The following is a 24,112-nucleotide window of genomic DNA, read 5'->3' on the forward strand; positions in this document are numbered from 1 at the left end:
TCTCACTTGGTGTCCCGTTTGTTGAGAAGGCATTAAGGCCTGAGTTATGTCATCTCGTTGCCTTTCGTATTGGGGCAAACGTGATAAAGCATCCACCAAGTAATTCTTCCCACCAGGTATAGATTTTAATTGAAATGTGAACCGACGGAAATATTGCGCCCACCTTATCTGTTTTGGTGACAACCTACGAAGGTGTCTAGATGGCTTCTAAGTTTCTATGGTCTGTCCATATCTCAGACTGGATGTTAGTGCCCTCCAGTAAATGCCTTCACGTCTGCAAAGCCCATTTAATAGCATAAGCCTCTTTTTCCCACATGGTCCAGTTATGTTCTGTGGGACTTAATTTTCAGGAGGCATAGGCAAATGGTTGGGAGTACCCCATGGTCGTTCCGTTGTAGAAGAACCCCTCCCACTGCTACATCGCTCGCGTCGGCTTGGATTATAAATGGCTTAGAGGTATCCGGATGCTTAAGTATCAGTTCTCTAGCAAACAGGGATTTTAAGGTCTCAAATGCCTGTTGACAGGACGATGTCCACTCTAAACCCTGCTTCGGTTTACATTTACCTACTGTAAGGGGTTTTGTCCATAGTAGGTCAGTTAACGGTAAGGCTACTTTAGCAAAAGAGGGGATAAACCTATAAAAATTCGCAAACCCTAGGAAACTCTGTAGTTGTTTCCAGGTCCTTGGAGCTTGCCACTCTAATACTGTTTTAACTTTATTGGGATCCATCTCCATGTCTTTTTCTGTAATTCTGAACCCCAAATAGTCTATTTATGATTTATGAAACTCACATTTCGATACTTTTACGAAATAGGTGGGCCTTCAATAATTTGGTTAGGACTTGCCGTACAAGATGAATATGCTCTTCCATGTTGGTGGAATAAATCAGTATGTCATCTAAATACACTAGGACACCCCAATACAGATGATCGTAGAGCACGTTGTTTATAAGCTGCATGAAGACTGCGGGAGCCCCCTGCAGGCCAAATGGCATAACCTGGAATTTATAACTGCCCAAAGGGCAGTTAAATGTCATCTTCCATTCATCACCTTCACGAATACGGACCCTATAATAAGCTTCCCGTAGATCAAGCTTGGTAAAGATCTTGTCAGTAGTCAAAGTCGAGAGTAAGTCCGTCATGAGAGGTAAAGGATACAGGGGTTCCACACACACACACAGCATTCAATCCCCTAAAATCGACACACAACCATAAACCCCCGTCTTTTCTTTAAACAACACTGGCGCTGTCATATGTGATCGACTGGGTTTTATAAACTCCCTCGCCAAGTTCTGGTTGATGTAACGCCGTAGTTTGCCTAATTCGAGGGGTGTCATTGAATACATACGAGGTTTGGGCAGCGTACTGTCAGGTTTTAGTTCTATCGCACGGTCAGTTGCACGATGGGGTGGAAGGGTCTCACACTCTTGCTCACTAAACACTCACCACAAATCCCTATATGTATCTGGAACACCCTCTAAACACGGCACCTCTTTCCCAATTGCTCCTGTAGTGAGGTTATCCTCTGGTGGATTTGGACCCATCGCTATATGTAGTTTGCGGAACCCCCCCACCCCCACCAAATCGTGGGTTTCCATCTGTCTAGCAATGATAGCCCCCAAATTACAGGTTCAATCATTTTTTCCACCACCACAAAATGCACCAGCTCCCAATGTTGACCTATTTCGAGTTTTACTAATTCTGTCACATGGGTAGCCAGTTGTCCACCCAGAGTCGAGCCATCCATTTGTTCGAATATAATAGGTTTCTGCATTACTATAATACGGAGGCCTAATTCGTCTGCCACTGACCTCTGTAATAGACACCGGGTACAACCCGTATCTATTAAAGCCCTTTGGTGGGTTGTTCTACCCCTTTTTGGATGTTTCAGTATTACCTGAATTATGAACGGACAAATAGGATCACATACCATGAGATCTTGTTGTTCCGCCTCTTCGTCATGGAACCTCATGTCCTCCAGGCCTTGGTTCAATTTGGGGTGACCTCCACTTTCGTCCTGGACACAAAGGTCACTTCTCGACTGGTTGGCAATACGGGAGTGCTCCAACGCCACCCGGGAATGTGGTTTTGCCCTTTCGTTAGAACCTGACTTTTGTGAGAATGATTCGCGGAGAGGTGGGAGTGGACAATCGAGTGCCCGATGACCTTCCTGATCACAACGATAACATCGGAATGGATGTCATGAGGAGGTGGCACCCCTAGTTCCCACAGGGGTGTATGGACGTACCACTCCTCGCCCTGCTGGTGGTCTCTCCAACATCCTCCATGGCTGGGCTGTCCCCTCACTTCGTGGACAAAATTCTTTCAAGCCCACATCTAGTTCTACAGCCACTTTATACCACTCTGTTATATGCGGACCAAGGCCTCTGTAAACGCACGCTTGTCGCAAGTCTCGGTCTAGACCCATATGGAACTGGTGGACAAGTAAACGTTCGGGCCTTCCTTTCAGTCGTCCGGCCAGCTTACGAAACTCCTTAACATATTCTCTAGCTGCATGACCCTGTTGCTTCAATGAAACTAAATCACCTTCGGCAGCTGCCTGAGCAATGGCATCGTCCTCGAATCGACTACACATAGTTTCTAAGAAAAGACCTAAATCTGCTAGTTCAGGGCGTGTATCGTGTGTAAACTCGCCACCCAGTCAGCTGCATCACCCGTCAACACTGTGGTGATTGCTACCACTCTTGCCCATTGGGAAGCATAAAAATGTCCATATGCATCCATATAGCTGATTACCTGGCTCAAAAACAGAGCCACACGATAGGGTTACCATTGAACGTGGCTTGCAAGGGAGGTGGTCCCCATGGGACTTGCGGTGGCTAGGCACCTGCGACCCATGGGGGTACAGGATCTCTAACACGATCAGAACCCTCCCCACCTCGAGGGCCCCTACGCTCCCTTGGCTGCCTTTGTCTGATAACCATCTCTCCTCCTCTTTCCTCACATTGGACATGCCCATGGGGATGTATTGTTCCACGAAGCGCCTCGCCCAAAGGTGATGTTTCCTCAGGTTTAGTAGGTTCCTCCGTTCTTGCCCGATACTAGGCTTGGTCTACTCTCAATTTAGGACTGGTTAGGCGAAACCAGTTCTCCGAGGGTCCGACTGACAATGGTCCACTTCCACTTTGCTACATAGCGGACGGATCCACCCCAGGAGCCGATAGCTGCCAGGAGGGAGCATCCCTAAAACTGGCCTCCCCAAATCTTTCCCGCAACATATCCATTGTAGTTGCTCTGGAACCAGTAGAATAATTCCAATCTCCTTCTTCCTCTTCACCCCATAGACTTTCCCGCCAGCCTTGATATTGAGGGACCAAGAGGGGAGGGGTCGATGCCCCAAACCCCAGCTTCCCCCATAAAGCTGAACTGTGCCACCAATTCCCTGACGAGGCTTGACTGTTTTCCCTTCCCAACGGCTCCTGACTGTCCGGTTTGTCTTCTTTCCGAACCTCCTGCTGTTTCGGGCGTACCACAGGCTACTCGCCACACTCTTCTTTTGCCTCTGCCTTTTCCTCAGTCCCATCCGCAACCTCCAAATCCAGCACGGCAACTACTTCCGCCGTCCCTTCTGCCATCGCCGTTCAACTCACCGTTCCTTGCACACGGGAGAAACGAACAATTGAAATGAAGGTTTCCGACTTTTTGTCAGCTCCTCTGGAATCGCCTGTGCTCTGTCAGACAAACACCACAGACGCACAAGAAAGTTTCTCCAAAGCCTGGTTTAATTGTAGCTTATGCGGCAGTTTACAGCAGGCGCTGAAGCCCATAAAGGACAAAGTCGGAGACACTCACTTAGTCTGTTCACAGAGTTTTATAGAGCGGCTCCATCCTCTATCCTCACAGCTGCGCAGCTTTGAATTTGCCGCTTCTCCTGGTACTCTGAGCTGCGCAAGATAATGACGTCATCTGCGGCTCCATGGTTGTGCTTGAGAAGTCAGCATCGGGCGTTGGGGTGGGATGCCATCTACACCTCTCCGCTCGTAATGTAAGCCTCAAAATATCAACCGCGATCCCCCCTCCTTCCGCATATCGCCCGCCACCTGATATCACCTTGTAAGTATGCCTAAACGCAATACACCCCGTCCACCGTGAGTTGTTGATGCATTCGTGTCGGAGGCCCCTCGCCTGGGATGGTGGTGTGTCGAGGGATGACTTGACACTCGACACATAGTACTGTATTTTCCATTTCTGATACTCTTGTATAAACTTGTTCCTCAAGTTTATTACGGAAATGGGAATCAAAGAGCACAAGAATATCTCAGATATTGGCTGACTGATTTATTTTGGCATGAGCTTTCATAATCAGAAATTACTTAACTAGACATATAAAGTTGTTGAAAATGCGGTTTATATGCATCTTAAAATATGTACATTGAAAGATAAACCATATTATAGAAAAAAATTAACGGTATATTATCCCTTTCATTCTATTGAATAGAATTGTATTTTTATACTCACTTCTTGAGAAGTAAATTCCATGAAACTCACTAAAAACTTTCTGGGTGGGTTAAACAGTTAAAAGTACAATACAAACCAATATATAAATTTTAAACACCATCCCCAAAGATCACCTCCAAGATAGATGCCCCAGCAAACAATTGGGATTAAAAGCTTTAGAACAGCTGTGTAACAGGTCTGTTTTTTACATATATAAAAGCATACACAATAATTATATAAAATAAAAATTAAATATACATAATAGAGTTATAGTTGAATATAATTTTCTTTGAGATCTGCATGATGTCTGAAAGAAAGATCACTCAAAACAAATGAAACAGATTTTCAATAATAACTGATTAAATCTAAACAATATTTTTGGATAATAAAATACTTTATTATATTATAAATTTTATTATATTACAAATTATCCTTTAGATAATGCTAATTTCCTCGGACAGAACATTATCACTAGAATTTTCCTTTCAATGGAAAAATATTTTCTTTCTTACATTTTTCTGTTCTGGGCAAAGACATACAAAGATAAAATGCTCAGGTGTCATGTCTCAAAAAGCGTATCAAAATTGTAACAACTCAGGGCAATGCAACAATTTAAAAAGTCAATTGCAGGATAAAAAATTGTTCTTAAATTTTATTATAAAGAAATGACTTTTAGACAATAAAATACATGTAATACAAAAATAAAATTATAGATCTATCTTAATGGGATAAAATTTCTAAATCATCTGGTTGAAGACAAAAAAGATAATAGAAAAACAGACCTGCCAACATCTAGAAACGAGTAAAGTAGTAACTAGAAGTCAGCATGGGTTTGTTAAAAACAGATCATGCTAAACCAATCTTATATTATTCCTCAACATAGTGACTAAATTAGTAGACCAGTGAAAATACTGTGGACATAATATACATGGACTTCAGCAAGACATTCAACAAAATAGACCACAACCTATTTCTTGGTAACCTAGAAAAAAGTGAGATAAATAGCATCACCATTAGATGGATTTGTAACTGGCTGACAAATTGTACTCAACGAGTAGTCCTTAATGGTACTAAATCTACATGGAGGGAATTAAGCAGTGGGGTACCACAAGGTTCTGTATTAGGCCTAGTACTCTTCAATATCATCATAAATGACTTAGATGAGGGAATAGAAGGGGAACTTTTTTTTTTTTAATTTGATTTATATGCCGTCCTTCTCCGGAGACTCAGGGCGGCTTACAAAACTTACCAAATTTGCAGATAATACTAAACTGGCAGGAATAGCCAACACCCTAGATGATAGGCTCAAGATCCAGATGGATCTTGACAGACTTGAACACTGGGCTAGAAATTTCACAAAATGAAATTCAATGTAGAGAAAAATAAAGTCTTATACTTAGGTAAGAAAAACCAAAAGTACACATATAGACTGGGCGAAACTAGGCTTAATAGCAGTAACTATGAGCGGGATCTTGGAGTCCTAGTGAACAACTAATTAAATATGAGCCAACAGTGTGAGGTGGCAGCAAAAAACACCAATGCAATCCTAAATTGCATCAACAGAAGGATAATCAAGATCAAGGGAGGGATGGAAGCAGGGGTATGGCCAGGGTCACAGCAAGACAAGTTCCTCTGCTCCTGGGGGAACCGTTGATATTGTAGCTGTTTGGTGGTCTTCATTGACCCAAGCCAACTCGTAGGGTCAACAAACAAGAGAGGCACGGACAGACTAACACAGGGATTCCATTCAAATGGAACTGAACAGAGTATTTTGAAAAGTTTATCTACTTTTGCTAACTGAAACTAAAACTGCAGTGCCTTCTAGGAGGCATAAGAGACAAAACTTTAAATTGAAGGGAAATATAAGACTGACTTTGACAATGTCAGACTGATAAAAAACAGATGTTAAAGAAAAAGCGAGACACCGGGAGTGATGTTTTTAATGCAAGATAAATAGTGAACCTTTTGAGAGATTGAAACAACGAACTGGCTGGTTGATTTTGTTTTACTTTTTGGATTTTTATTTTACATTGTTTTTGTTTTTCTTTTTTTCTTTCCAACTTTCTATACACTATCTTTGAAGTACTTTTTGGAACTTTTGATTTGACTTTATTGTTTACTATATATTGGTGGGAATAGAAGACTTTTGGACCTGGGATTTTTTGTTTCTCTTTTATTTTTGTTTGGTTTTTTTCTCTGTTTTTTTTTTCTTTTTTGGCAACTTCAGAAAGAGGCATTTTGACTTCCGGTTGGCTCTGCAGGACTTTGCTGATGCTCCTCTGTGGGCGCCCGATTCCCGGTTCCATAAAAGCCCCAGAACAGCTGAAAAACAGCTGTCTGTGGCTTGAAAACCCTCTCCCCGGGCAAAGGGGAGAGAGAAGAGCCGGCAGGCAGAGGTAGAGCCCCCCAAGTGCCCTAGGAGAAATCTTGGGGCGTGAAGGGCGAGGGCTCCCTAGAAGTCTGCCAATCTGCTCCGGACCTGGGAAGACTCCGCTAGTTAGCGGGGCTAGAAGCCGCGACCATCTCTGCTGATAACAAATGAGGGATTTTTAACACCTTTAATTGCTGCAGGCAGAACAAGCCAGGAGAAGTCAGACTGCAAGTATTTACACTTAACTCCAAAGTTTATAATCTCCTTCGGAAGTAACAAGTTAGCAATTTGCATCAAAATGGTGATTGAAACCTGAAAGGGAGGGGCGGAGAAAGGGAAAGTTACAGAAAGTTTCGTTTCCCTGGCAACCTCTTGCCTGGAAAGAACTGTTGTGCTGAGAGAAGGAGGATTTTAAACGTTAATTTACGATTGGGAAAATTCTTTGACTTTGATGAACTTTTCTTTTTGGCTTCTGAATAAAATACAACGATCAATTTAAACTGAAAATGGCCTCAAAATCTGTAAAGACCGTTCCTATTAAAGGAACTGGGAGCGCTGGAAGCTCCCCAGCTCATACCCCTAGATTGCAAGCCTCTGCCCCTCTAGCAGACCCACAGATTTTAACGTTTGAGATGATACAAGAAGCCCTACAAGCCACACAAAATAAAATTGCTACTGTGATTAATGAAAAAATTAATGAAACTAATGAAAAAATACAGGCTATTTCAGATGAGATTTTAATTCGGAACCAGCAGATCAGAGATGATATACTATTGGCATTTAAATGTTTGGCAGGTGATATTGAAATGATGGATGATAAAGTTGAAGAAATTAAGCAATCTACGGAAATTTTGGACAAAAAATTGGGAGAGACTCACAGCAGACTTGAGAGAGCTGAAGATGATGTAACAATGTTACAATATCGAGATATGGAATTTGCTTTAAGATTCAGAGGGGTGAAGGAGAATAAACAAGAGAACTTGAAAGAAATGATGTCAGAGGCATTGGCACAGTTGCTGGGGGAGACGAAAACTGAGCTGGGCTGGCAGGTTGACAAGGCATATTGTGTTAACTCTTGGGTGGCCAGACAGAAACACTTACCAAGAGACATTGTAATATATTTTACTACAAGGAGAGTACGCAATGAAATTTTACAGGCTATTTTTAAAAACAAGCTTCAGGTTGAAGGCCAGGAGGTGATGACAATGAAAGAAATCCCCCCCCAAGATGTTGAGAGCGAGAAGGGAGTATGCTTTTCTGGTGGATGAGCTGAAAAAACGTCAATTACAGAACAGATGGGAGGTCCCAGCCGGTTTAGTGGTGACGTATTCTGGAGAGAGATATCGGCTTAATACAATATGGAAAGCAAGAGATTTTTACATCAATGTATTAAAGGCTGGGACACCCAAATCACCAGAAGGAAAAAGAAAGAAGGAAGTACTGGAAGGAGAGAGAGAAGAGCTACTGACAGTGGTTCAGGGGGGAGTTTTGACTGGTCAAGAAGAACCACTACAAATTCAGATAACTCAGATGTGGATTTAATTGATATATTTGCAGAACCGAAGGATCAAAGACAGACCAGAGCAGCAACAGCTAAGCGTAAGGAAGAATTAAGACAGCAACAACAACAACAACAACAACAACTGCAGATAGCAACTCAAGAAACTACCAAAACAGAAGCTGTGGGAGGAGCAAGACCTAAAGGTCAAATGAGGCAAGACCATCAGAAATTGCTCCAAGCGCTTCAGAGGCCCAGAGATGGGAACTAGATTTTTGACCTGGAATGTCAATGGTTTGAATTCTCCGCAGAAGAGAAGGAAAATATTTCACTATCTTAAACAATTTAAGAATGAAGTAACTTGTTTACAAGAGACTCATATTAGGATACAAGATCAAAAATATTTGACAAATGCAAGATTAGGTACACATTACGTTGCAGCAGCATCAGAGAAGAAAAATGGTATAGTTATATATGTGAAAAGAGACTTAATTGCAAAATTAGTTGAAGCGGATGATCAAGGAAGATTTTTAGCGATTGAACTTTTAATAAAAGGAGAAAAAATACTTGTAATTGGAGTATATGTCCCGAACCAACAACAAGAAAAATTTTATAACTTACCACACTCAAAGTTGACACAATGGAGATATAAAACTTGTATCCTATTGGGAGATTGGAATGGTGTTTTGGATGTAAAAAAAGATAAGAAGGGACCTAAATAAAATGTTTTAACAAGAGCAAAATTGCCCAAACCGTTCTGGGAGATGATGGACGACTGGGAGATGAGGGATATTTGGCGTGAAAGAAACCCAGAAGAAAAAGATTTTACTTTTTTCTCAGATAGACATCAATCTTTTTCAAGGATTGATTTTATATTAATTACTAATGATTTATTATCTAGGGTGAAGAACACGAAGATCTGTTCAAGAACATTGACAGACCATAGTCCAGTCTGGATGGAATTGGAGTATGGGAAAGGGCCTAGGAGATCCTGGAGGTTAAATGATAATTTGTTTAGATACGAAGAAAATGTAAAAGAGTGTAAAAAATTTATGAAAGAGTTTTTTGCTATGAATATGCAAAAGGGTACATCTATGGAAATGGTATGGGATGCAAGTAATGCCTACATGCGAGGAATTTTGATATGATACCTATACTTAAAAAAGATGAAAATTTGAAGGAATGGCAGAAGGGCATAAACAAGTTTGTGCGGGCAGGGAAGAAACCACGAGTTAATCAAAAGATAATGCAAGACACCCGAGAAAGATGTGGTCTTAAAATGCCCAATTTAAGACTGTATTATGAAGCTGCTATCCTCTCAGCAATTACAGATTGGATAAATTTAACGGAGGAAGAGATACTGAATATTGAAGGATATGGTCTGGTCTACGGCTGGCATGCTTATCTATTGTATGACAAGAAAGTAGATAAGACTTTTAAAAGTCACATATTAAGAAATGCTCTACTGAGTGTCTGGAAAAAGTATAAATATAAACTAAAGGATAAGTTACCAATATGGACAGTACCCAGACACGCGATAGAGAATATAAATTTGGAGCAAAAGCAAGATAAGTTTACATATAAGGAACTCCTTTATAAGGAAGGAGTTAGATTACAATTAAAATCTATGGAGCAATTAAGAGAAGAAGGGATTATTAAGACTTGGTTTCAGTATGGTCAGCTGCAAGCCAGATGGAGAGAGGATCAAAAAACTGGTATTTTGCAGCAGGATGAGAATTTGATAAAGCAAATAAGAGATAAAGATCAAATGCATGTTAAAAGGTTGTATAATGTATTAGTGGAAATAGATTCAGAAACAGAGCTAGTCAAGGATTGTATGATAAAATGAGCACAAAACATAGGTGAACCAATAATGTTGGATACATGGGAAAAGATATGGGTTAGAAATGTAAGATTCACACAAAATTTAAGAGAGAACTTTTACAAAATGTTTTATAGATGGCATTTAGACCCAAAAAAACTAGCCTGCATGTATCCAAATTTACAACCCAAGTGTTGGCGATGTGAGTGTGAAGATGCTACATATTTTCATATATGGTGGACATGTAAAAAAATTAAGGCTTTTTGGATAAAAATATGGTGGATTATTCAAAATATTTTAAGGAAAAAAATTAAATTTACACCACAGTTTTTTTTTTGTTGGGAATAGTCATGGATTGTACTGACTAAGTTGGTTTTGAATTTAATAACAGCTGCCAGGTTACTGGTGGCACAGTACTGGAAGAAGGAAGATCCACCTATCATTGAGGAATGGACATTAAAAGTTGTGCATCTGGCTGAGATGGCAAAAATTTCATCATATCTTAAAGATCATTCAAATGAAAGATACATATCAGAATGGAGAAGATGGATTGACTATATGCAAAAAAAGTATCCGAACAAGAAGATTCATATAGCTTATGAATGAAATATTTTTAAGTAGTTTATGTTTATAGTTCTTGAGTTATAAGGAGTTAAAGATTTAGGGAGAATATGAATGCAATAATTTGTTAGCAATCTTAGCTTTATGTTTGTGAATGCTATACCCTGTGCCTGTTCTGGGAAGTCTAGGGAGGGGGGTGGGGGGAAGGGGGGAGGGGGAAAGGGTGGGGGGAGAAAATGTTTGTATTTCTTATAAAACTTTTTAATAAAAAAAAAAAGAGGCATTTTGACTGGGTTTCATTACAGAGAACTGGGATTAAGACAAGAAGAGCCTAAAGGAGGATAATTGATTCCCCCCCCCCTTTTTCTTCTTAAATAAATGCTCTTTAATTTTTTAATTTTTTTATGTTTATTTTCTTTTCCCCTTGTTTTTGAGGTGGTTGTGGTGGTCTTATTTTTACCTATATTTTTTCTAATCCATCCAATGGGGGGGGGATTAGATATCTGGATTCAAATTGAACCATTTGTAGATTACAAATCGAGTGGCTATCAAATTTAAGAAATGAAGAAATTTACTGCACATCTGCATTCAAAGGCAAGTCCTTCCTCTGCAATCACAGAAAATACCAGAAATTATGGAGCTTAAAAATATTATACAGATGTTTCATGAAGACCTGAAAGAAGTCTTAAAGGAGGTCAAGGAGATGATGGGGAAAACAGAAGAAAGAATTCAAAAAATAGAGGAAAAAGCAGATCAAACAGAAAAATGTGGGAAAACTTGAGGAAAAAATAACATAAGTGGAGAAAAATAATGAAAGAACAATTATTGCGTTAGAAATGGACAGATCTGATTATTATCTAAGATTTCAAAATGTAGAGGAAGAGAAGGGGGAAAATTTGGCAGAAGTTATGGCAGAGATGTTGGAAGAAATGATGGAAGAACCTAAAAAGAAGATATTAAATGGGATTGATGAAATATTTAGGGTACATACAAGATATTCAATGAGAAATAAGCTACCAAGAGAAGTTCATGTAAAATTTACTAAGAAAGCGATAAAAAGAGAAATACTACAAATAGCAAAGAACACTCCAATAAAATAAAAGGATAAAGAGATAGTAGTGCTGAGACAAATACCCAGAAGAGTGAGAGACCTGAGAAAAGAATATCATTTTCTGACAAAGTTGCTAATCCAAAAAGGAGTCAGTTTTTGGTGGTTAATCCCAGAAGGAATATTGGTGACCTGGCAAGAACAAAGACATAGATTAAATTCTATAAACAAAGCGGAAACATTCAATGAGCAGTTTTGGGGACCACTTGAAGATGGAAAACTGGAAAAAGCAAGAGAGACTAAAGACCAAGAAGAAACTGTAAAGGAGAAAGAAGAGATAACAAAAGAAAGAACATAAGAACAGGAAGACAGAGCAATAAGAGAAGGCGCGAGGGCAAAAGAGGCAAAAGAACAGAGAGAGACAAGAGCGATAAGATCGACAAAGACTACCAATAAGTAAACATGGAAGAAGAAATAAAAGGAATAACAATAAATGTAAATGGACTAAATTTGGTGACAAAAAGAAATAGAACTCTAAATAAATTAAACAGACTAAAGATCGATATTATATGCTTGCAAGAAGTTCACATCAGGAAACAACATAAAAAACTACTAGAACATTCAAAATTGTGAATATTATTTACTTCGTTGATAAACCAAAGTAAGAGAGGTGTAGTGTTATATATAAGGGGAAAACTAGAACCTAAGTAAATTTTTACAGATGAAGAAGGGAGGATACTTATGGTTGAGGTAACATTGAACAATAAACAAATGCTATTGATAGCGATATATGCACCAAATGAGAACCAAGAAGAATTTTATGGGAAACTACACAGAAAAATATTACTATTTGAGTATGAAAATATTTGTATAATGGGTGATTTTAATGCGGTGGTAGATGCAGATTTGGACTATAAAATAACAAAGATAAATAAGAAACCTAGGAAAATACTTCCAAATACTTTTTTACAATGGTTGAGGAATTAAGTATACAAGATACATGGAGAAAAAGACATTTGAAAGAAAAACACTATATTTTTTATTCAAACAGGCATATGTCATGGTCTAGAATAGTCATGATGTGGATGTCAACAGATTTACTAGTTAATATACAAGAAGTGAATATTGTAACAAGTACAAGGGCAGATCATAATCCAATTATAATTATATGGAAAGGCCAGAAGAAAAGGCTGAGATGGACTTTGAACTTGATAATTTTACAGGAAAATGAATTTCAACAATTTCTAGAAAAAGAGCTTGGTTTTTTTCTTTAAAATAAACAAAAAAGAGGATACATTACTCCAAAATGTATGGGATATAGTGAAAGCATATATTAGAGAACTGGCAATGACATACTTGGGAAAAAAGAATAAAAAGAAAAGACAAAAACAGAAAAAGCTAGAAGAGTAATATAAAAAGTTGGAGAAAGAATTGCAAAAAGAAACACAAAATAAGAAAATTGAAAAACAAATGGACTTGAAAAAACATGAAATGAATTTAATTGAACAAGAGGATTTGGCAAATAAATTAAGAGCTTCTAAACAATTTTTTTTTTAAATTCAAATAAACCAGGTAGATGGTTGGCATATAAAATGAAAAAAGAGAAGGAGAAGAAACTAATCAACCAATTAACTGATGAAAAAGAAATGGCATGTTATAGAAATGAAGAAAAGAAAAAAATAGTTCAAAAGTATTATGAGAAACTATATAAACAAGAGATAATATCTGGAGAAATATTTCGCCAATATTTAAAAAAAATTGACCTATCTAAAATACCTGAAAATTATAAAAAAGCACTAAAAGAAAGAATAACAACGATGGAATTAACTGAAGCAATCAAAAAACAAAAGAATGGGAAAACACTGGGCCGGGATGGATAACCAGCAGAATTATACAAGACACTGCAAGATGTACTAAGCAATGTAATGTTGGAAGTATTTAATGAACTCTTAGTAAATGCAAAGATACCAAACTCATGGATGGAGGCTTACATTACTCTTATACCTAAAGAAGACACAGATTTACAACAAATTAAAAACTACAGACTGATTTCATTGTTGAACGCTGACTATAAAATATTTGCATAAATAATGGCAAACAGATTTTAAAAGTTGTTAAATGAATTTATACACATGGATCAAAATAGTTTTTTACCTAAAAGACAGATTAGAGATAAAATGAGAACAATTTTGAATACTCTGGAATATTACGAAGTGCATTCAGATAAGCAAATGGCAATGATATTCTTGGATGAGCAAAAAGCGTTTGACAATGTGAATTGGCATTTTATGATAAAACAATTACAAATTATGGACTTTGGGGGGAGATTTATAAATATGATAAAAACAATTTATAATAAACAGTCAGCAAAGGTAATGATGAACGGAGATATGACAGAAGAGTTTAATATAATGAAAGGAACAAGACAAGGATGCCCTCTATCCCCATTATTATTTGTATTGACACTAGAAGTATTAAATAGAAATGTAAGACAAAATGAAGAAATAAAGGGATTGAAAATTAAAAAAGAAGACTATAAACTACAAGCCTTCACAGATGCCTTCACAGATGCCTTAGTATTTATCTTGGAGGAACCTCAAATAACAGGACCCAAATTAATAGATCAAATAGAAGAATATGGAGATATGGCAGGACTGAAAATAAATAAAGAAAAGACAAAAATATTGGTGAAAAATATTACAGAAAAACAGAAGAGAGACTTAATGGAGAAACTAGACATTCAGATTGTGAAGAAAGTAAAATATTTAGGAATTCAATTAACTTCAAGACACATAACGATTAAAGAGGATAATTATTATAAACGAAAAATCAAATTGAGAAAGACTTGGAGAAATGGAAAAATCTACAGTTATCACTAATGGGAAGGATTGCAATAATTAAGATGAATATATTACCGAGATTCTTATTTATATTTCAAACAATACTGATAAAAGTGGAAAAGAAATATTTTGAACAATTAAATAAAATAGTAATGAAATTCATATGGCAAGGGAAAAAAGCGGCAAATTAACATAAGGATGTTACAAGATGTGAGATTTCAAGGAGAATTTGGACTACCTAACTGGGAATTATACTATCAGGCAGCGGTATTGACATGGATGAAAGAATGGATTGAATTAAGAAATACAAGACTATTAACTTTGGAAGGACATGATTGACAATTGGGATGGCACGCTTTTTTATGGTATGGCAAAAATAAAATGCACAGTTATTTCCGAAGACACTATGTAAGAAATGCATTATTATTAGTATGGGAGAATGTTAAAGATAAATATTATTTGAAAATACCAATATGGTTATCTATAATGGAAGCATTAATGCATCCAAATATTAATATGGGGACTCTTCTTAGATATAAAGATACTAACAGATAAGGGGGAATTGAAAAAGAAACAAGAAATAGAAGAACAAGGGATTGAAATGGATTGGTATATGCAATTACAAATACAAACAAGATATGAAAAAGATGCTAAATTATATGGTTTCTACTTGGAAATGACAGAACTGGATGAAAAGCTGATTAAAAAACTATATAACTACTTATTGAGTATTAAGCTAGAAGAAGAACAGGTAAAAGAAATAATGATAGAATGGGCTAAGAATTTTGGATATACAATTGAGTTAGACAAATGACAGCAAATATGGGAAAGAAATTACAAATTAACCATGTCCATAGCATATAAAGAAAATCAATACAAAATATTCTATAGATGGCACATGGCATCTGAAAAATTGGCAAAAATGTTTAAAGATAAATCAGCTAAATGCTGGAAATGCCATCAGATACCAGGATCATATAATCATATGTGGCGGACATGTACACAAGTGAGGAATTACTGGATTAAAATTAGAACATGGCTAGAGGAAATGATAAAACAACGTATTGATTTAAAACTGAACTGTTCCTATTGGGCATTTTACCAGAGAAATATAGTAAAGAGAATACTTATTTGATTACACATATTGTAACTGCAGCGAGAATTGTATTTGCACAAAATTGGAACGCAGAGAAAATCCCTTTAGAGGGAGAAGTAATTAAGAAAATATTGGAATGTGCAGAAATGAATATATTAACATTGGTAATTAAAGAAAAGGAAGAATCGGAGTATTTTAAAGTATGGGGGCAATTATATCAATGGTTAGAGAAGATATATATATATATATATATATATATATATAAATTTAGATAATTGATGAATTAATATATACATAAGAAATTTGGGAAGAATGATGTAACAATCTAAATGAAAATATAAAGGGATGATAGAAATATGATATGAAAATAATGGAGGAGGGAGAAGACACAAAATATACACTAAGATGAAACACTGCATGATTAAGGATTTATTGTTTGTTTGTATGTTTGTTTGTTTTAAAAAAACTTTTATTAAAAAAAAAGGGTCAAGGGAGGGACTAATGCCACTCTATAAAGTCTTAGTAAGACAACACCTAGAGCACCTGGCTAAAGCAAGGAGGGAGAGCGGGTGTGTATTGGCTCTCCATTTCCGGTACTGAAGCAGCGAGGAAAGTGAAAGCCCAAAGGGGAGGGGGAAGGGATTTTTTTGAATGAATCAAATGAATTGAAAAACTGATTGGGAAGTGGTTTTAAAGAGTGGACTTGAAACTAAGAAGAGTTAGAAAACTGACTGACTATTTTGAGAAAGATGGAATGATTATAAATGAATTTAAAGTGAATAGAAATGGATTAAAAGAATTGAAGCTTGGAAACATATTGTTTTGTTATACTACAGTGCCAACTAGTGGCAAAAAAGAAAAGACTTTGAATTAACTATAAGATTTAAAGTTGACCTTGACAATGCTGGTTGTACTGATAAGAAAACAGATGTTGAAGAGAGAAAGACATACTGGAAAGGAATGAAGAGATTGGAGTGCTGAATTTGTTTTTACTTCTTGACTTTTTATTTTTCTTATTTTTCTATTTGTCTTTTTGAGCCTTTTGAAGTACTTTGTTTTGGAATTGGTGTTTTGGATATTCTGCTTTCTTCTTTCTTCTTTTTGTTTTTTTTAACAAAGTGTGGATCAATTTTTATTTATTTATTTATTTATTTAATTTATTTCAATTTGTATACCGCCCTTCTCCTAGTGGACTCAGAACAGAACAGAACAGCGGTGAACAGCCAGAACTAAAACACATGCCAATACAAAATTTAAAATTGTTAAAAGAATTACATAACTGGCCCAATTTAAAACAATTCAATTAAAACCCCATGACAATTTAAAACTAAAAAACTAAAAAGACTAAAAAAGGGGGAGGGGGTTCATGCCAGCCCTGCTTGATGGAAAAGAAAAGTTTTCAGGGCACGGCGAAAGACCCAGAAATCCGATATCCTTTGTATCTCCGGGGGCAAATCGTTCCAGAGGGCAGAAGCTGCCACAGAGAAAGCCCTCTCCCTGGGGGTCGCCAGCCGACATTGCCTGGCTGACAGCACCCTGAGGAGTCCCTCTTTGTGGGCGTGTACTGGTCGGTGGGAGGCTATCAGCGGCAGAAGGCGGTCCTGCAAATACCCAGGTCCTATGCCATGGAGCGCTTTAAAGGTGGTAACCAACACCTTGAAGCACACTCGGAAGACAACTGGAAGCCAATACAGCTCACGCACGAGAGGTGTCACATGGGAGCGCCCCCTCGCTCCCATAATCCCCCGCGCGGCCGCCTTCTTCACCAGTTGGAGCCTCCGGGTGCTCCTCAAGGGGAGCCCCATGTAGAGAGCATTGCAGTAGTCCAGGCGGGAAGTGACGAGTGCCTGAGTGACCATGCGTAAGGAGTCCTGATCCAGAAAGGGACGCAACTGGCGAATCAGGCAGACCTGATAAAAAGCCCCCCTGGCCACGGCCGTCATATGCTCTTCTAAAGACAGCCATGCATCCAGGAGGATGCCCAAGTTGCGAGCCCTATCCGTGGGGGCCAATAACTCGCCCCCAATAGCCAGCGATGGCACCAGCTGGCTATATCGGGACGCCTGAAGCCACAGCCACTCGGTCTTGGAAGGGTTGAGTCGAAGCCTGTTACTCCCCATCCAGATCCGCACGGCCTCCAGGCACCGGGACATCACTTCAAGGGCATCGTTGGGATGGCCTGGGGTGGAGATGTACAGCTGAGTGTCATCAGCGTACTGATGGAACTTTTTCTTTTGTCTTTTTTCTTCTTCTCTGAATGAGCAAAAAAAGATATTGGGTTTGTTTAAAATTTGGATTAAGGCAAGAAGTGCCTGAAGAAGGATAAATAGTTTATAACTTTTTTCCCCTTCTTCTGGATTTTATCTATATTTTTCTTTTTCCTTTCTTTTCTTCTTTCTTTTCTTTCTTTCTTTCTTTTCTTTTTTTTTGCTGGATAGGATTTTTGGATATCTTTTCTCTTGAGTGGGCAGATTGGATTTTTCTATAACTTTTCTTTTTGTATATATATTTTTTGTTTTTATTTTAATTTTTTGTTGTTCATTGGGGTGAATTAGATATTTGGATTACTAATAGTAACCATAAGTGGATTATAAAGTTGGGAAATACAATGTTAAGCGACGAAGAAATTTACAACACATCTGCATTCAGAAGCAAGTCCCTCTATGATAGAAACATTAAAAACATCAGAAACAATGGGTTTAAAAAATCTTATTCAGACACTTCATGATGATTGGAAAGAGGACTTAAAAGAAGTAAAGGAGATGATTGGGAAAAATGAAGAAAGAATTCAAAAAGTAGAGGAAAAGGCAGATTTGATCGAAAAGAAAATGGAAGAATTAGAAGAAAAATTGACATCAGTGGACAAAAATCAAGAGTGAACAATTATTTCTCTTGAAATGGATTGATCTGATTATTATTTAAGATTTCAAAATATAGAGGGAGAGAGAGGGGAAATTTTGCCAGATGTGATGGCAGAGATGTTGGCTGAAGTGATGAAACAACCCAAAGAGAAGATATTAAATGAGATGGATGAGTTATTTAGAGTACACACAAGATATGCAATGAGAAATAAGTTACTGAGAGAAGTCCATGTAAGATTCACAAAGAAAGCAATAAAAACAGAGATACTACAAATAACTAGAAACACTGCAATAAAATATAAAGATAAAGAGATAGTGGTGTTGAGACAAATACCTAGAAGAGTCAGAGATTTGAGAAAAGAATACCATTTCTTAACAAAAGTTTTAATTACAAAAAGAATGAGTTTTAGGTGGTTAATACCAAAAGGAATATTTGTGACATGGCAAGAACAAAGACATAGATTAGACTCTAATGAAAAAGCAAAACTATTTTATGAAGTTTAGGGACTATTAGAAGATGGAAAAGTAGGAGAAGCAAGAAAGACCAGATACCAAGAGGGAAGGTAAAAGAGGAAGAACAAAGAACAAAAGAACAGGAAGAAAGAGCAATGAGAGAAGGAGCAAGAGCAAAAGATGCAAAAAAACAAAGAGAGATAAGAGCGATAAGATCGAAAGTTTGTAATAAGTAAAACATGGAAGAAGAAATAAAAGCAATATCAATAAATGTAAATGGGTTGAATTCAGCATCAAAAATAGAATTTTAAACAAATTAAATAAATTAAAGATGGACATTATATGTTTGCAAGAAGTATATATCAGAAAACAACACACAAAATTATTAGAATATTCAAAATTAGGAGTTTTATTTACTTCACTGATACAACAAAGCAAAAGAGGAGAAGCATTATATATCAAAGAAAAATTAGAGCCTAAGTCAATATTTGTAGATGAATAAGAGAGGATTTTGATGGTGGAAGTAAAAATGAACTTTAAACAAATATTCTTAATAGTGCTATATGCACCAAATGATAAACCAGGAAGAATTTTATGGGAAGTTACACAGAAAAATATTAGAATTGGAATATGAAAATATATGTGTAATGGGTTACTTTAATGCGGTAACTGATGTTGATTTGGATTACAAAACGATGAAAATAAATAAGAAACCCAGAAAAATACATCCAAAGACTTTCTTCACAATGATAGAGGAATTAAGTATACAAGATGTATGGAGAAATAGACACTTGAAAGAAAAACAATATACCTTTTATTCAAATAGACACTTGTCACGGTCCAGGATAGACATGATATGGATGTCAACAGACTTATAGACAATATACAAGAAATAAACAGTGATTCAAATCTTTGGGCGGACCATAACCCAATTATAACAACATGGAAAGGACAAAAGAAAATATATAGATGGACTTTGAATCAAACAATTCTAAATGAAAAAGAATTCCAACAATTTATGGAAAAAGAATTGGAATTTTTCTTCAAAGTAAACAAAAAAGACGATACATCACTTCAGAATGTATGGGATACAATGAAAGCATACATTAGAGGCCTTGCAATAACATATTTGGGAAAAAAGAATTTTAAAAAAAGACAAGCGCAGAAGAAATTGGAAGAGGAATCTAAGAGATTAGAGAAAGAATTACAAAAAAAATCCACAAAATGTCAAAGCTAAAAAACAAATGGAATTGAAAAAACATGAAATAAATTTAATTGAACAAGAATTTTTGGCATGTAAATTAAGGTCAGCCAAACAGAATTTCTTTGAAAATGTAAATAAGCCAGGTAGATGGTTGGCATATAAAATGAAAAAAGAAAAAGAGAAGAAATTAATTAACCAATTACAAGATGAAAAAGGAAGTATATGTTATAGAAATGAAAAAAAGAAAAAAATAATTCAAAGCTATTATGAGAGACTATATAATCAAGAGATGATATCTGATGGAAAGATAAAACAATTTTTAGAGAAAGCTGATTTACCTAAAATATCTGAACAATATAAGGAAGCCTTAGAAGAAAGAATCGATGATGGAATTGACAGAAGCAATTAAAGAACAAAAAAAGAAGGGGGGGGAAACACCAGGCCTAGATGGATTACCAGCAGAATTATACAAATCATTCCAAGAGGTGTTAAGCAATGTAATGTTGGAATTATTTAATGAGCTTTTGGTGAAGGCAAAGATACCAGACTCATGGACAGAGGTGTATGTCACACTTATACCTAAAGAAGATACAGATTTACAACAACTCAAAAACTATAGACCTATCTCATTGTTGAATGTTGATTATAAGAGCTTTGCTTCAATAATGGCAAATAGACTAAAAAGGTTGTTAAATGAATTTATTCATATGGACCAAAATGGATTTTTACCTGAGACAAATTAGAGACAATATGAGGATAATCTTGAATACTTTGGAATATTATGAGGTACATTCAGAAAAATAAATGGCGATGATGTTTTTAGATGCACAGAAAGCATTTGATAATGTGAATTGGCAATTTATAATAGAACAATTACAGATGATGGAGTTTGGGGAGAGATTCATAAATATAATAAAAACAATTTATAACAAGCAATCGACAAAAATAATGATGAATGGAGAGATGACAGAAAAAGTTAATATAATGAAAGGCATAAGGCAAGGATGTCCATTATCTCCATTGTTATTTGTATTAACATTAGAAGTGTTAAACAGAAATATAAGATGAAATGAAGAAATAAAAGGAATGAAAATTAAGAAAGAAGAATATAAATTACAAGCGTTTGCAGATGATTTAGTTTTTATCTTGGAGGAGTCTCAAACAACGGGTCCTAAATTATTAGAACAAATAGAAGAGTATGGAGAGGTTGCAGGACTAAAAAGAAAAAAGAAAACACGTTCAAGTAAAATATATTTGCTTTTAATATGATCAAGATTTTCCTGTTTATCCACTTAAAATATAAAAAAACAGGAAATGCATTCATGGTTTTTTTTTGTTTTTTTTTTGTATAAATAAATGAAGCCTGTGTAAATAGGCTTTTGTTCTACAACCAAAGGATAACTTCTGACAGATACCACTTCAGGATTATTATAAACTCAACTATTTGGAATTCTATTCATAATAAAAACGAGACCTTAAAGGACTGTCTAGAAATATTTCCCATTGCAGAACCACAAGGTTTTCATGAGAATATAAGCACAATTTACAAACCTTTATTTAAAAATACTAATGGAATATAAATAACTCCCTATTCACACACTACACACAATATTCTCTTTACATTACATTCATATTTGTGTGGTATAAAATACAATATGAAATTATTGTAATATCCTGGAGAGAATTATTTTTTCTTCCAAAATGTTGTTATTGCATATCATGTATTCCTGATGGTTTGGAATTTGATATTCTATAATTTAAATATGTATGCACACATACATGTATAATGTATATGGCATCGAACAGTCTGCTCCAAACTAAATGAACGTAAACATTTTTAAAGTATGGTTTCAACTTTTCTGAATCATTCCATTCATTTGAAAAATCTTGGCCTCTTTCTAATGCAATTCTCTTGGGTTTTGCCCAAAAGTGAACAAAAAAAGTGTCAAACAATTTAAGTTTCTTTAATGTTGTGTATACTTAAAAGCAAAAAAACTCAGAGATAATATGGGTTCCAGATACATGTTTCAGTAAGTAACATGGATCAATGAAAAAAATATTTTTGACTATAGTTTGTGTGTGTGTGTCTGTATGTATGAATGTGTAATACATAGGTATCTGCACACGCAGAGAGCCATAAATAGCTTTTGTTATTTATTCAAATTCTGATCTGAAAACAAATAATGGCATTTTTCTTGTTAGTTGCGAAGTCGTGTCTGACCCATCGCAATCTCATGGACAACGTTCCTCCAGGCTTTCCTGTCCTCTACCATCCTCTGGAGTCCATTTAAGCTCACTCTGACTGCTTCAGTGACTCCATCCAGCCTCCTGTCGTCCCCTTCTTCTTTTGCCCTCAATCTTTCCCAGCATTAGGCTCTTCTCCAGTGAGTCTTTCCTTCTCATTAGGTGGCCAAAGTATTAGAGTTTCATCTTCAGGACCTGGCTTTCTAAAGAGCAGTCAGGGTTGATCTCCCCTAGGACTGACCGGTTTGATCGCCTTGAAGTCCAAGGGACTTGCAGGAGTCTTCTCCAGCACCATAGTTCAAAGGCCTCAATTCTTTGGTGCTCAGCCTTTCTTATTGTCCATCTTTCACAGCCATACATTTCAACTGGGAAAACCATAGCCTTGACTATACACACTTTTGTTGGCAGGGGGATGTTTCTGCTTTTTAGTATGCTGTCTAGTTTCGCCATAACTTTCCTCCCCAGGAGCAAGCATCTTTTAATTTCTTGGCTGCAGTCCCCATCTATTTGCCAGGAATTGAGAGGGCCAGATGCCATGATCTTAGTTTTCTTAATGCTGAGTTTCAAGCCAACTTTTGCCCTCTCCTTCTTCACCTCCATCAAGAGGCTCTTTAGTTCCTTTTCACTTTCTGCCATTAACATTGTATCATCTGCATATCTGAGGTTGTTGATATTTCTCCTGGCCATCTTAATTCCAACTTTTGATTCATTTAGTCCCGCCTTTCTCATGATGTGCTCTGTATATAAGTTAAATAGGCAGGGTGACAGTATACAGCCTTGCCAGATTCCTTTTCCAATTATGAACCAATTAGTGGTTCTGTGTCCAGTTCTCACTGTTGCTTTTTGACCCACATATAGGTTTCTCAAGAGAAAATAAGATGGTCTGGTACTCCCATCACTTTAAGAACTTGCCACAATTTGTTGTGATTCACATAATCGAAGACTTTAGCATAGTCAATGAAGCAGAAGTAGATATTTTTCTGGAACTCCCTAGCTTTCTCCATGATCCAGCGTATGTTGGCAATTTGATCTCTAGTTCTTCTACCCCTTCAAAATCCTACCTGTACTTCTTGTAGTTCTCGATCCATACTGCTGGAGCCTAGCTTGTAGGATTTTAGGCATAACCTTACTAGCATTTGAAGTGAGTGCAATGGTGCGATAGTTGAACATTCTTTGGCATTGCCTTTCTTTGGAATTGGAATGTAAACTGACCTTCTCTAATCTTGTGGCCACTATTGAGTTTTCCAAATTTGCTGGCAAATTGAGTGTAGCACTTTTACTGCATCGTGTTTTAAGATTTTGAATAGTTCAGCTGGAATACTGTCTCCTCCACTAGTTTTGTTGTTGCTCAGATTTCCTAAGGCCCATTTGACTTCACATTCTATGACCGTGATGGCGAACCTATGGCATGCGTGTCACAGGTGGCAAGCGGAGCCATATCGGTGGGCACATGAGCCAGCTGATTTTCAAGCCTTCTGGGCCCACCGGAAGTCAGCAAATGGGCCATTTCCGGCCTCTGGAGGGCCTCCGGGGGGAGGTGGGGAAGGCCCTCCCCAGTGTCCTAGAAAGCCTCTGTAGGGGAGGGCAAAAAACAGGCCTACCAGGCCCACTATGCCATCACATGCCAAAAGCGGGGGAGTGGGGGGGGTGTGCAC

General features: G+C 37.0%; 1 protein-coding gene across 12 annotated transcripts in view; it reads right to left on the reverse strand.

Moving 5' to 3' along the window:
- Positions 1 to 24,112, reverse strand: part of BBS9 (Bardet-Biedl syndrome 9) — a 547,167-nt gene that overhangs the window by 253,270 nt on the left and 269,785 nt on the right. The window lies entirely within an intron of this gene.

This window comes from Pantherophis guttatus, chromosome 4, assembly GCF_059756535.1.
Source record: "Pantherophis guttatus breed Tessera chromosome 4, ASM5975653v1, whole genome shotgun sequence".
In the NCBI taxonomy this organism is placed as follows: Eukaryota; Metazoa; Chordata; class Lepidosauria; order Squamata; family Colubridae; genus Pantherophis; species Pantherophis guttatus.